Here is a 12878-nt window from a genome sequence, read left to right on the forward strand (position 1 = left end):
AGAATTCTGAGATCTGGTGGATTACTTGTGTACTGACAGTTTCTGTTCCTTCTAAACTAATAAAATCTTACTTTTAATAACTGAAGAAGTGAGAGGTGGCAGTGTAGCATAGTGGTAAGGAGCAGGGCTTATATCCAAAGGGTTGTTGGTTTGATTCCCTGCTGGGGCACAGCTGCTGTACACTTGAGCAAGGTACTTAACCTCCAATTACCTCAGTGAGTATCCTCTTGTATAAATGGATAACATATAAAAGTTGTAACACAGGTCTCTCTGGATATGAGCATCTGCTAAATTACAATGATGCATTGATTTTATTATTAGTATTCTAGTATTCCGGACAATAATGTGTGGGCAAAAATAACCTGCTTTCTTCTGTTGAAAGCCTGTATGTACTCTCTCTCTATGTTCCTCTGTTGTACAAGCAGGTGACAAAGTGCACCTTCCAGGACTGAGGCATTACAGCCTGCCTTAGCTCCAGCTTCTTCTGATGCATACGTACCTCTGCCGAATGCCACGTGGGGGAAGGACTGTCACCTCCAACAATGACGTCACCCTCTGCCGGGCACGACCGCTCAACGGCTGCTGGCTGTGGCAGCATGTGAGCTCACCAGCCGTGTTGCCGGGGCTCCTGTCGCCAGGGGGTTGCTGAGGGAAGCCGTTTCCTTGCTCAGTGGAAAAATAAATGAAATTGTGACTTCTCTGTGTGGAGAGGTGTTTTGTTTCAAACAACTGCTGCACCTCCATATACACACATTCCTCAGAAAGGTCAGAAAGGCTGAATTTATCACAGAGGAACTGTAAAAAGCCACACTGTTAGCCAGGCCTTTTTTTGGAGGGTGGCCCTTATCTATATATTTGAGAAAACATAGGTGCATCTCACAGATCCACAATTAATTATGCTGAAAACTGGTAACACTGACGTGGAGGCTGTTTACCACTTTTAATGCTATGGTTAGCGCTAATGTGATCTTTAAGCTTTCATTTTTAAAATTGTCCTTCATGGTAGATGCTTAGAGGGACATAGATTTATGAATTGAGGGCCGGATTGGTATGTCAGGCTGCTTTAAAACACCAGAGAGGGTGTGAGAGGGCAGAGATAAGCAGGGCCCTTTTTACTAGCACTATATACCTTTTTTGATTACTGAGGTTTTAAAGCTAGCAAAATAATTTAATGCTGTTTTGTGTAATAATAGCATATTACAGCTAACATTGCAGTGCAAACAAATCACTGGTCAGCAGGTATGAGCAGAATCCTGCCTTTATGAGAGGAACTGTTCAACCTCTGATTAGAGACATGTAATGACTAATAGGGTTTCAGAGCAAAATAGGTGAGAAAAAGGATTGTGTAACTGCTAATATAAAAATCCAACACAGAAAGTGCAATGTTACTGTGGTGACTTCCATTTTAACACTGCCCATCTAGGTTCATGATGTGTAATTTTCCAAAGGGGGGAGATAGGAACACTATTTTCTGCTGGACCTTGGATTTTATAGTAAGAAATAAATCCAGTTTCATGTTGATATTTTTATAGTTTTGTAAATGCACTTTTATAATATTTCATTTGTGTGTGTGTGTGTGTGTGTGTGTGTGTGTGTGTGTGTGTGTGTGTGTGTGTGTGTGTGTGTGTGTGTGCATGTGTGTGTGTGTACGTGTGTGTGTGTGCGTGTGTGTGTGTCTGTGTGTGTGCATGTGTGTGAAGACAGCTTGTGTTTCAGCCTCTGTTTACAGGAGAGATCAGCACGAAAAGCCCGGATCTAACTGCAGTTCCCTGGCAGTTTGGAAAATGAGCTCAGAACATTCTCACAGGAACTCAAAAGGGGGAAAGATGGATATAGACCAAGTGCTAACACTGCTGGATTTTGAACTGCACTTTTTGAAATGCAATGCTTTTATTCTACACCTAGCTACACATTATTGCCAAAAAAATATTGTATAACAATAAAAAGAGGTACTCGTATATATCTGTTTCTCAAACTTAAGGTCAAAGCACCATAGTGGTTGAACTGAACAACACCCTCACAACGAACTGCTCGATGAAAGCAAAACAGAAAAGGGGGCTTGTGAGCTGGGTATACTGAAATGATTCGTGGCAGCAGGTGCTGAATGTCATGTGGTCTAGTCCTGGAGAGAACACAATATCAGCCTGTATCAGTCTCCAGGTTACAGATTTTTCATTTTCTGGTCAGGCAGGGAGAGGGAGAGAAAAAGAGATATCATCAGGAGATCCATCCTTTAGCCAAATCTGAGAATGAAAAGGAGGTTTAGAAAGCTTACTTGCTCAAACAAAAGCCACAGCACCAAGGTGAGTGGCACCATATGGATCTAACCAATCAATACAGCTTTGGGGTCTGAAAATAGACTCCTGAATCTCAGTTGCAAAAAAAAAAAAACACATTTTTTTCCGTTCTTTGAAGTCTATTAGTTTGTTCAGTATTGTTCAGCATGTGGTAAAAAATCTAACAACACCATCAGCAGCAACAACAGCAATAATAATAATGATCATAATAATAATAAACCCATTTTAAAATAATGGGTATGTCCCTTAAATAAGACAACATAAGAGTCACATTTATTCATACCTCTGTAGTTAGCATTTTGTAGATTCATCTCTGACATGGATTTACAAGATGCTTTATGAGGTTCTTGCACTGAGGGTTTTTTCTACCATTCGTCCCGGCAGAGCTTCTCCTCATGTTTCGATTTACACATGTAAACTGATTTCTGGAGTTTGACAAATGCTAGATTGGATTGAGCTCTGGAAGTTGAGCTGGCCTGTGGCAAACATCGATTTTGTGTTCAGGTGATCATTTCTTTGTAGATCTGAAATAATGCTTTGGATTATTGTCATTCTGGACAGTCCACTTTCAGCCACACTTGAGCTTTTTGGCAGAGGGAAATAAATGTCCTGGTGGATGTTGGAATCCATGACACCTTCCATCTTAAAAAGAGCTCCAGGAACCGGTGATGCAAAGCAACCTCCACATATAAGATTCGCTGCCACGTTTCACAGTGAGCATGTTTTTTGGTCAACAATAGATACATCTTTTTATGCCAAACATAACACTTATGAGCAGGTTCAAAAATATGCCTCCATTTTTGTAAAATTGTAAACTTTTATTTCATTTGACAATAAGACTAATTATCATTCAGTTCCAAATTCAAGGCACCTCATTTTGCGGTTTGCCTTCAAAAGAGGCTTCCTCCTTGTAACCCAGCAATTAATGCCACAATCATGCAGGCGGCTTTGAAAGACACTGACACTTTATATCCTGAAGTTTGTTTTGGAGCTCTCCTGCTGTGACCTTTGGATTTGTGGCTGCCTCCAAAACCACTTGTCTCACAGTTCATGATTGCAAGATACTAGTGTGTCCTCTTCTCTGGGGAAAGGTTGCCACTCTACCCTCCACTTATGCTCCCTAATAATGGACATTACAGTGGAAAGTATTAGATTCAGCTTTTTGTGAATTCTTTTATAGCCATCTTAGGATCTGTGGAGGTCAGTGATCATTTGTGTGATTTTTTTTGGAGAGCTCTCTGACCTTAACATTGATAATGTGTGCTATACTGTTTCCTTACTGTTCAATTTCCTCTGTGTGTTACTTTCTTTCACACCCTGGGGAGGTGATAAGCCTTTGGGTGCTCCTGTATAATTTCAGGACCTTGCCCTGATCTTTCAAAATGCAGAATGTTGGTGTATGTTCTTGTTGGATTTTATTTAAAAGATTACTAGGTGTGAAAAAATGTGACTCTTGTGTTTTCTAGAAAATCAATCAATTTGCCCTGTATATTAACAAATTAAAGTATTATATTTAAAACATTATCACAAGGAGCAAAGTGGGAAATATTATCCAATATGTACATTTTTTCTTTTATAGCATATTTCAGTTCCTATTTTTGGTTAGTTCAGGGGTATGATTAAACTGTAAACTATATATATATATATATATATATCAACAATGTGAGATTAAAACAGAGCACATGTGAGGATATTTTTCACCTAAACATGGAATCTAAGGTCAGAGCAGAGGAGGCTCAGGTCTCACTCTGTCTCGCCACTTGAGAGAGGAAACGCATCACTTTCCCTCTCCATTCAGCTTTCCCAATTGGCTGACCGGGATCAGACATCTTGGTTCGTGATAGGCTGGAACGGGTGGGGGGGAGTTGTTGCTGTTGCTAGGATCCTGTTGCTAGGATCGCTGCCGTCTCTAGGCTCTGCAGGAAACATGTAATGAATTATGGATGGTTGATTTTCTCTGAGCGTCCTAATCTGTAATGCAGATGAGCTCAAAGTCCCCCCTCTTCTTTTAGGTTCATTAAAAAATCGGGCGGTTTAAATCGGGAGCTGGCATTTGCGTAGTCTCAGTTGCCACAGCAGTGACTCCAGAATACTGATGTCAATTCTTATGCAAAAGGAAGGTCAGAGGTTATTATCTGTTATTTGTTCTGGAAAAGCATGGGGGATTTACAATGAACTCTCCGACCCCTTGGTTTATTTTTAGATGAGTGACAAAATGCAGACCAAAAAAACAAGAGGCATTATTTTGCAGGCATGGGGGGGTGCTTTTGAATATTAGGATTTCCTACACGAAGATGCCTGGAATCACGTTTGGGTGCAAATGTTTGTGTCAGTGAACTGATTTTCCTCATTATTTGCCATGATGTAAAAGAGTTTACACCATGTATGGAGATGTGTCTGTTAGTTCTTGGACTCTTGATTGAAAACTTCCAGATGATTTGCATAAAAACAGTCATATGGACATATAGTTTTTTCAAAATTAATTGCAGTGATCACCAAAACTGAATATGATTTTTTTTTTTTTTTCCGTTGTCACTGCTCTGCACTGAATGTGCTATAATTTCTGTGCAAGACAGGAAAATGCACATAATCAGCATCTCAATTGTCAAGTAAAAGTTGATGCACTATTTGAACTAATATACAATGGAAATATCTCAGAATAACCGCATGGTTACTTGGCTGCACCTCTGTTGTTACTGTCTACGCTTTGTGATTCAATCCCAAAAGCATCAAGGTATTTTTGCCATGATCATTTGATGTGCTGAATTAGTTGCTTTTTTTCAGTTTCTGTTACTTCCCTTGAAAATGTGTTGCTCAAAATGATTAATCTGCTCCATGTTGTGAACTGAGTTAAACAACTTCCTCCTGAAACTCAGTCTCTTAGTCTTGTATAAGGAGTGAGTTGCATCTACTTCAGGAGAGGAACTTCACAGAAATGACTACTGCAAACATTTAAAACAGTTGAAAATATTTTATTAATGTATAGTACATTAATGGGACCTTAATAGGAAGTGTCACCGATAGTTTTGTCTTAATATATTCAGGTTTTTTCTCTGTCACAGAAAAAACATTGCATTTGCAACTTATTATTATAGATATATTTGCCAAAAATCTAAAATTGAATATGTTGTTCCTTATCTTGATTTAATTAGATATCAGTCTTAAAAACTATAAAGAAAACATCATTGTATGAAATACTTTTGTGGTTTCTTAACAACATCATTCTATGTAACTACAAGACCCAGAAGCCATCGCTCAGTGTCTCCTTTTCTCTGTGCAGACTTTGTACATTGTCTTGCTATTCATTTGGTTAAAGCAATTACCAAAACCATAAACCAAAAACAGGGTGGGCTGTGCCTTGTATGGAAAATAAATTTACATTCATAGAACAATAGCTGTGTCTTAACATGAAGAAGGGAAACAACCAGCTTCACAGTGCATTCTGGGAATTTGAGGCAGACAGAAATAAAGTGAATGGACTTGGTATTAACTAAAATTATACGACAGACTAAAATCACACTAAAATAATGACTGCCTGAAATGGCTAATGGCAGCTAAATGCAAAAGCTTAAAATGATATCATGGAGATCAGGAAAAGAACAAATCTGATTTGTCACAGAGTTACAAATCATCTATCCTTTCATCGCTCTTCATTCAAGGAATGTTGCTCACTGATGTCAGGCAATGGGGATTTCTTTGTGAAACTGACTCCTGGCTTTGTAATAAACTAAAACTTTAGGGTAATGAACAATATATTTCATTTGAGATTTTCACTGAAGTTTACCCTTTTTAACCTTTAATTTTGCCTCGATACAGATTTGTTTTAGGCATCACAAAGCTTTTTTGCATTGTGGTTTGATCAAACAGGTCCTTATATCAAAGCCCTTTAAGGGGACTGCCCTTTGGGTGCTGGTTATTAATGTATTGCTGTGATAGCATGCATGATATTGGCACTGTGGCAGAGATGTGTCTTGTGGACCGGGCATTGTGGGAATGAATGCGCTGGCACCTCCATGCTGATCACTGGACTCTGGCACTATGGTGTCCCTTGGTGCGGTCGGTCTGCCTACTGTGAAACTCCGATAGCCTTGAATAATCTCCCAGCTCCTGGCACTTTCTGCTCTACAGCTATTGGTGTCTCACAGTCCTCTGTTGTGAGCTGTTGAATCTTGCTAGATGGTTCAACAGGGATAATGCTTCAGGAACAAATGTTTAAATGAACTCCAACTCTGCACGATGCTGTTTTTTTAACATTTGAGGCCTTCAGATGGAAACCTATTCTTGTTGCTTGCAGTTTGTCGATAGTTTCTATTAATGAAGCTAAAAAACTACTTTTTAAGTCCAGGTTAAGAGTTGGCAAAAGCCAGAAATTGATACAAACACCTTAGCTCATAAATTGAGCTGAAAAGGCTTTCCATCACACACCATTTTGATACCTGCCTGAGTGCTGTACATATTTGTCTAGTATATTTTACACTCAATGCATTTACCACAGAGCAGGCTGCTGATAACGTTCACTAACACTGTGCACTTTCACTAACACTGTGCACTTTCACTTGAAGTACTTTTCACTTGTCACTTTAAATCCGTTTTTGTCAGAGACGGTAGCTGAGCACACTGTGTGCAGTGGTAGAATGTACAGAGAAACATGCAGGTACAGAGAGTGGATTAACCTTAGTGTGCTGAGAGCGCACATGTTGTTTCCGTTTCTCGGTAACCCAGCTGAGGTCCCTGCTTGTATACTCCAGATGTAAATTTGTAAGTATTGAAATTCAGTTGCTCTGCTTATTTTTTTTCCACATGGTACATGTTGTTTTTGAGACATGAAACACAATCTTGTTAAAATGCAGAAAGCTCGTCCATCTTGCTGGGAAAGAAAAGAAAAAAAAAAACAACTGCAGCAGGACGTCACAATAGCTCAGAGCGTTTTTAATAACATGTTATTGAATCTTTCCACAATAAATATGGGCCTGTATCAAGATTAAACAGTGGAAAAGATGTGATATTTCCCCTATTGCCATGAAATGGATTCTGTGCTGAAGATTGTACAAAAAAGGGTGCAGCTGTTTCCAATAAAGCTGCGAGCATTTAAACTGTCCGGCTGGAACCACCCTCCAATATGCTGTGCAGGTGAACCAGTGATGGTGAAAAAAGTATAAAAGTACCAATTACCATAAAAAAAATCACAAGCCATATGGATGCGGAGACACATGTCACAGTTTCAGATGGTGGATGCAGGTCTTCGAGCAGCAAACAAAAAGACAGATCGTGACTTTTGAACATCAATAGACACGTTTGAGTGTCTATCTGAAGAGACTTTGTGTAGAGCCATGTCATAACAATCATAACAAAAATTATTAAATTATTATTTTTTTTTTTGGGGGGGGGGGGGGGGGGGACAAACAGAAACAGAAAAAACAGAAAAAATGTCCAGAATGAAACAAAGCAAAATTATAAACAAAAAACGAAATATCAGAAATATGTTCATCTTATTGTATACAAACAAAAAGTAACTTTAGTAACTTTAAAGGTCATCAAATACTTGAGCAGTCACAAATATTTTTATTTTTTATTTTCCCTTAATATTTATTTTATTTTTACTTTATTTTATTTATTTTTGAAATTTTGATTACATAGTACCGGCAATGTTGCGTAGATAGACGTAAACAAGCATTTTTGATCTTGCTATCATTATGTGAAATGTAGCCGAATCCTCAACTCTTCGCTCAGTGCACTGCACACAGTTGCAAAACATCCACCAGGGTGTTTTTAATGAGAACAGTTTTAATGAGATGTATGTATGACACCTCCTACCCCCAGCTTGTACATTCAGAATGGCAACATGTCAGGTGCCTTTTATCTCCCATTGACTGGTGAATAAAAGCTTTGCTCTTGGATTTCACTCTGCGATACTCCAAAATAACTAAGAGAGAAAAAGTTCTGCTCTGTTGACCAAAATGGTGTTTTTAGCTGATAAATGTGCACGTGAAATGCTGGCATGGTAATTAGATAACATTTTTTTTTTTTTGGGGGGGGTGGTGGAATGGTATGTAAAACTAGGTTTCATACTACTAGGAACCAACATACCACCAGCAGCTCTTCAAGCATTTGTTGTCATGGTGGCAGTGTAGCATAGTGGTTAAGGAGCAGGACTTGTAACCAAAAGGTTGCAGGTTTGATTTCCCACTAGGGCACAGCTGATGTACCCTTGGGCAAGGTACTTAACCCACAATTGCCTCAGTAAAATATCCAGCTATATAAATGGATAAATATTGTTGTTAAAAAACTGTAATCAATGAAAGTCACTCTGGATAAGCTAAATGCCAGTAATGTAATGGTTTTGATAGACATTATAACTGCACTGAAAAACTACTTTCAAGAAAAAAGGGATACCGTTCAGGAGAGGAATGGTTGCATGTCCTGTTCCTCGCTCCTCCAGCGGAAAGCTCACATCTCTCACCCCTTGCCGTATCATTCCATCCTCGTCAAAATGTTTCTTTTTTAAATCTAATAATATTTCCATCCTGATTCCCAATGACAATCTCCTTACCATCAGTAATTATGTAAAGGAGGCTTCCTCCGCCATGCAGAAGAAAGCAATCTTAGTATGCAAATGGTTAAAATCCCCCAGTGGATAGTGATTAGATGTGTGTTGATAAACTCACTCATGATGAGTGACAGTGTGCAATATTGGGGTCGCAGCGGTCAGTCTGAGGATGACACTGATGAAAACGATAAACTAAATGCCAGAAGTGTCCCCCGTTGCATGCTGGGATGAAACAGAGTAAAATGTCAGTGTCTAGCCGTTCCTATTAATAACTAAATAGGAGCCGGTGTAATGAGAGATTTTCACCGTGATTGAAGGCTCACTTTTTTTTGTATCTTCCAGATGTTGGCTGCTCAGAAATTCATCCTGCTCTTTTCACTGCTGAATGTACAGTGGCCTTTCCAAACACCCTTTAACTGTCATTTCACAGCTTGGCTTTGGTCATTGTTGCTCCAAAACAAACCCTTGGCATCACACAGAATTTGTGAGGCGTGCCCGGTATAAACCTGGAGTTGTGCCTCTCTGCCTGTTGTGGTGAGAATGTGCAGTCCTTCAGCAGCAGGTTGATGTGTTACACAAAGGTTAGCGCTATGAAATCAGAATTTAATGGAAGCGAGACTGTTCACTGCTCTACCTTTGCTCATTTGACATGGATAGGCTTTGATGTATTGTATGTTGCAAATTAAAATGTAAAGGCAATCAAAAGTGTAATATACAACGTAATGAAATTCATTTTTCAGGAGCAATATTCAAGGCACATTTACAATGCCAAAAAACAAGTACAGGAAGCAGGTACAGTCAAAAAAATCCTTCAGACCCTTAAAGTTATAAGGTAGTGCATGCAATATTTAGTAATTGTTTTATTTCACTACATACTAATGCTATTTTAATTTTCTATTTGGTTACATCTCACACAACAGTGGCCAATCATAGTAAGATCCAGGCAAGTACTGTTTTGCGTGATTATACTTCAATCAGATAGAACCTTTTCAATAGAAAAACCCTGGAAAAAATTCATTTATATAAAATATTTACAAAGTGATTGCCTATATAATCATACAACTGAAAATCTACTGTAAATAAAGCAAATAAAAACAGGTTACAAAATATTCAAAGATTTAAAAAACAGCATTGCACTTTGATGCACTTTGCATGAAATTTCCTTGGCTTTGAGATTTGGTACTGCATGATCTCGCATGAATTTACACGACCTCCGTTAAAACAGAAGAGCTCACATAAGCACTATGGCATGACGCTGCTTCTCTGTGATTGTAATTAGAATATTGTAGAAAGCAACATGTTTGGTACTTTATAGTCGTCTGTTTTGGACTCCATTGATCCATGCAAACGAGTGTGGTGTGATAGCTATACGAATGGAAGAAATGAACATTTTCAACATGTGGTTGTAACTGGTAAATGAATCTGACACATCTGATGGCACCCTGGGCAGGAGGTGGAACGATGGCGCTCACGTGCTGAGCGTTTGGCCTTTGTTCAGTCGGAAGCTGACGTGAAATAGAATTCAGGCCCAAGTGGATGCCATATAGCCCCCACCCCTCCAAATGCAAACACCTTGAGGTGTATGTCAGCCATCTTTGACTTTGCTGTCCTACGGAGTTTTAAAAGTCACTGGCGAATGGTGGGGGGATCTCAAGTTGCCCGAAAATCACATGAACCTCAAAATGCCTTTTAAGCCAAAAAAATCGTGCATATTATATTCACTATACACCCTTCAAGAAATAATTTAAAAATAAAATAAATGAATGAAAACACAAAAAACATAAATAAAATTTTGGGTTTTTTCCATTCCCCAAAGCATGACTCCATGGAACAAAGTTCACAGTATAGAAGCACAATTATTCCTGCTCTGTTATTTGCCCGTCTTATTGGCTTGTGTAACAGAGTGTAATCCGCACTGATGTTCTTCAGAGGAGAATGGACTTCTCTGGACTGAGGAGGATGGTACCATTGCCCACCAGCACCAGTTTTAAAAGCTGTTTGTTTAAAAGAGATCAAAGGTATCAAAGGCCCTGGAAAGACTTGAAAAGCTGCTCCGGCAATCTGGTCGTCTTTCATTACCTCATGGAAATCACTTTCGCTTCACAAATGGGCAGTTCTATTTGGGCAGTTTGGAAGAAATCCCAGACTACTCAGAAGATGTTACTCAGTAAATAAGTCTGGAGCAGGAATCCCCCCTTTCTCTTTCTTTTCTCTCTCTCTCTTTCTTTCTTTCTGTCACATCAGCTAACTCACTAGTGTTTTTTTTTTACTTTTCATTTTTTAGTCTTTTTCTTGCAGAACATGTTCTATAAAAAAATCAACTGCTGTCAATAATCAAGGGAACTTCTCAATACACTGACTTTTAATGAATGAATATGAAATTCTCTGTGTTTTACAAAATAATTTGCCGAATACATTAACCTGTTTTAATTAAATGTTGTAACAAGACACCTGTGCTTGTTTTGTACATATTTATTCTAGTGAATAGCAATGTTAAACATGTTCAATTAAAGAGCTGTCAATCCTTGTAGCAAGGCAACTGCCTTTCTCTTGTTCTGGATAATATTGTATGTACAATTGATTTATCCTAGCATAAAAAGACCTATCTGTGTTGATTTTAGAAAGGTATTATTGCTGAGATAAATCTGTAGCAAAAATGTATCTAAAATGTTAACAAAGCAGTCTTGTTAAAAATAAGAGGGAGACTATCTGATTCCTCATAATTCCTCAATCTGATTCCTCAAATTGAGGAATATTTTGTGGTTAGAATGCAAGGGTGGGTACACATATGCCTTAAATTAGGCGGGGACTGCCACCTTTCAACAGGTATTTCCAAATAATATGAAGAATGTTTGTCAAGGCTTTTCAAAGACATTACTTGCCCCAAAGACCTACCAAAACCCTCACCATTTTTAAGGAAGCAGAGAACCTTTCTTCAAAGCTTTCTTTCTGTTCCAAGGCTGTCTTGGAAAATGTGAGCCATCCAAAGACCAAGCAGGGATGTTTGATTTCTGAAGGATTTATGAAGAAGAAGACAGCTGAATAATGAAAGGATTCAAGGATAAGGAGTTTCCCAGTATGAGCCATATAAAAGATTAAATTATTGAAATGATGTGAATTTCATTCATACATTTCTGTTGTTGTTTTTATAGAGCAAGAGATACAGTTTTAATTTTTGCCTAAGCTTGGCTTTTTAGCAGGTGCATGCTGATGACTATGGGACCCCTCATTCATTGGTGACATTTTGATAAGTCACAGCTTGTCATGTTTGGGTTGGCTATTCTTTAACAATGCCATTAAATAGTTAATAATGATAATAGACCTACAGTTTGAAAGAAATGGTGTATTACAATCAAGATGCAATCAATGCATACAATCAACAAGAAATACATTACTAATTACAATGTATCTTAACAACATCCTATCAATGTTCATCCATAGTTGTAAGAATTCCATTGGTTGCCAATTTCCATGTTATAATTGAGCAGTACATGGTGCTATTCACAAAACCATCCACACTTTACAGACTCCTCAGCATCTTCAAAGGGAGGATATACCGTGATGGGAAAATTAGTGATGGGAATTCCTGCCAGTTATTTCACACCCTCATTTGACTCCACAATCAAACACAAAGAAGAACAGCAACAGTTGGGATTGGATACAAACTGCAACATGATCAGCTTGTATATAACCTGGCTGAATCTATGAGAATGTGGATTTTTATGCGAATGGTAAGGGCGGTAAATGCGATGGAAGATTGAGAATGGTGAAATGAATGTGGGCAGCTAGGTATGGCCCAGTCAGACTCTGCGGAGTTTCAATAGCTGGGAGACCATTAGAGATGACGGGGGCCGCGGTGACGGAGGATAAAGTGCAAATGAAAAATCTCTCACTAAAAGGTCCGCTCTGCATTTTGGGATACTGGGATCCCGACTGTCAAAGGGACGTGAAGTGTTATCCAAAGGTAATTGGGTTTCTCAATGACCTGACTGGGTCTGAATGAGTCATACACTTGGGGACAACTTTAATATAAC

Source organism: Megalops cyprinoides, chromosome 2 (genome assembly GCF_013368585.1).
Source record: "Megalops cyprinoides isolate fMegCyp1 chromosome 2, fMegCyp1.pri, whole genome shotgun sequence".
Lineage (NCBI taxonomy): Eukaryota > Metazoa > Chordata > Actinopteri > Elopiformes > Megalopidae > Megalops > Megalops cyprinoides.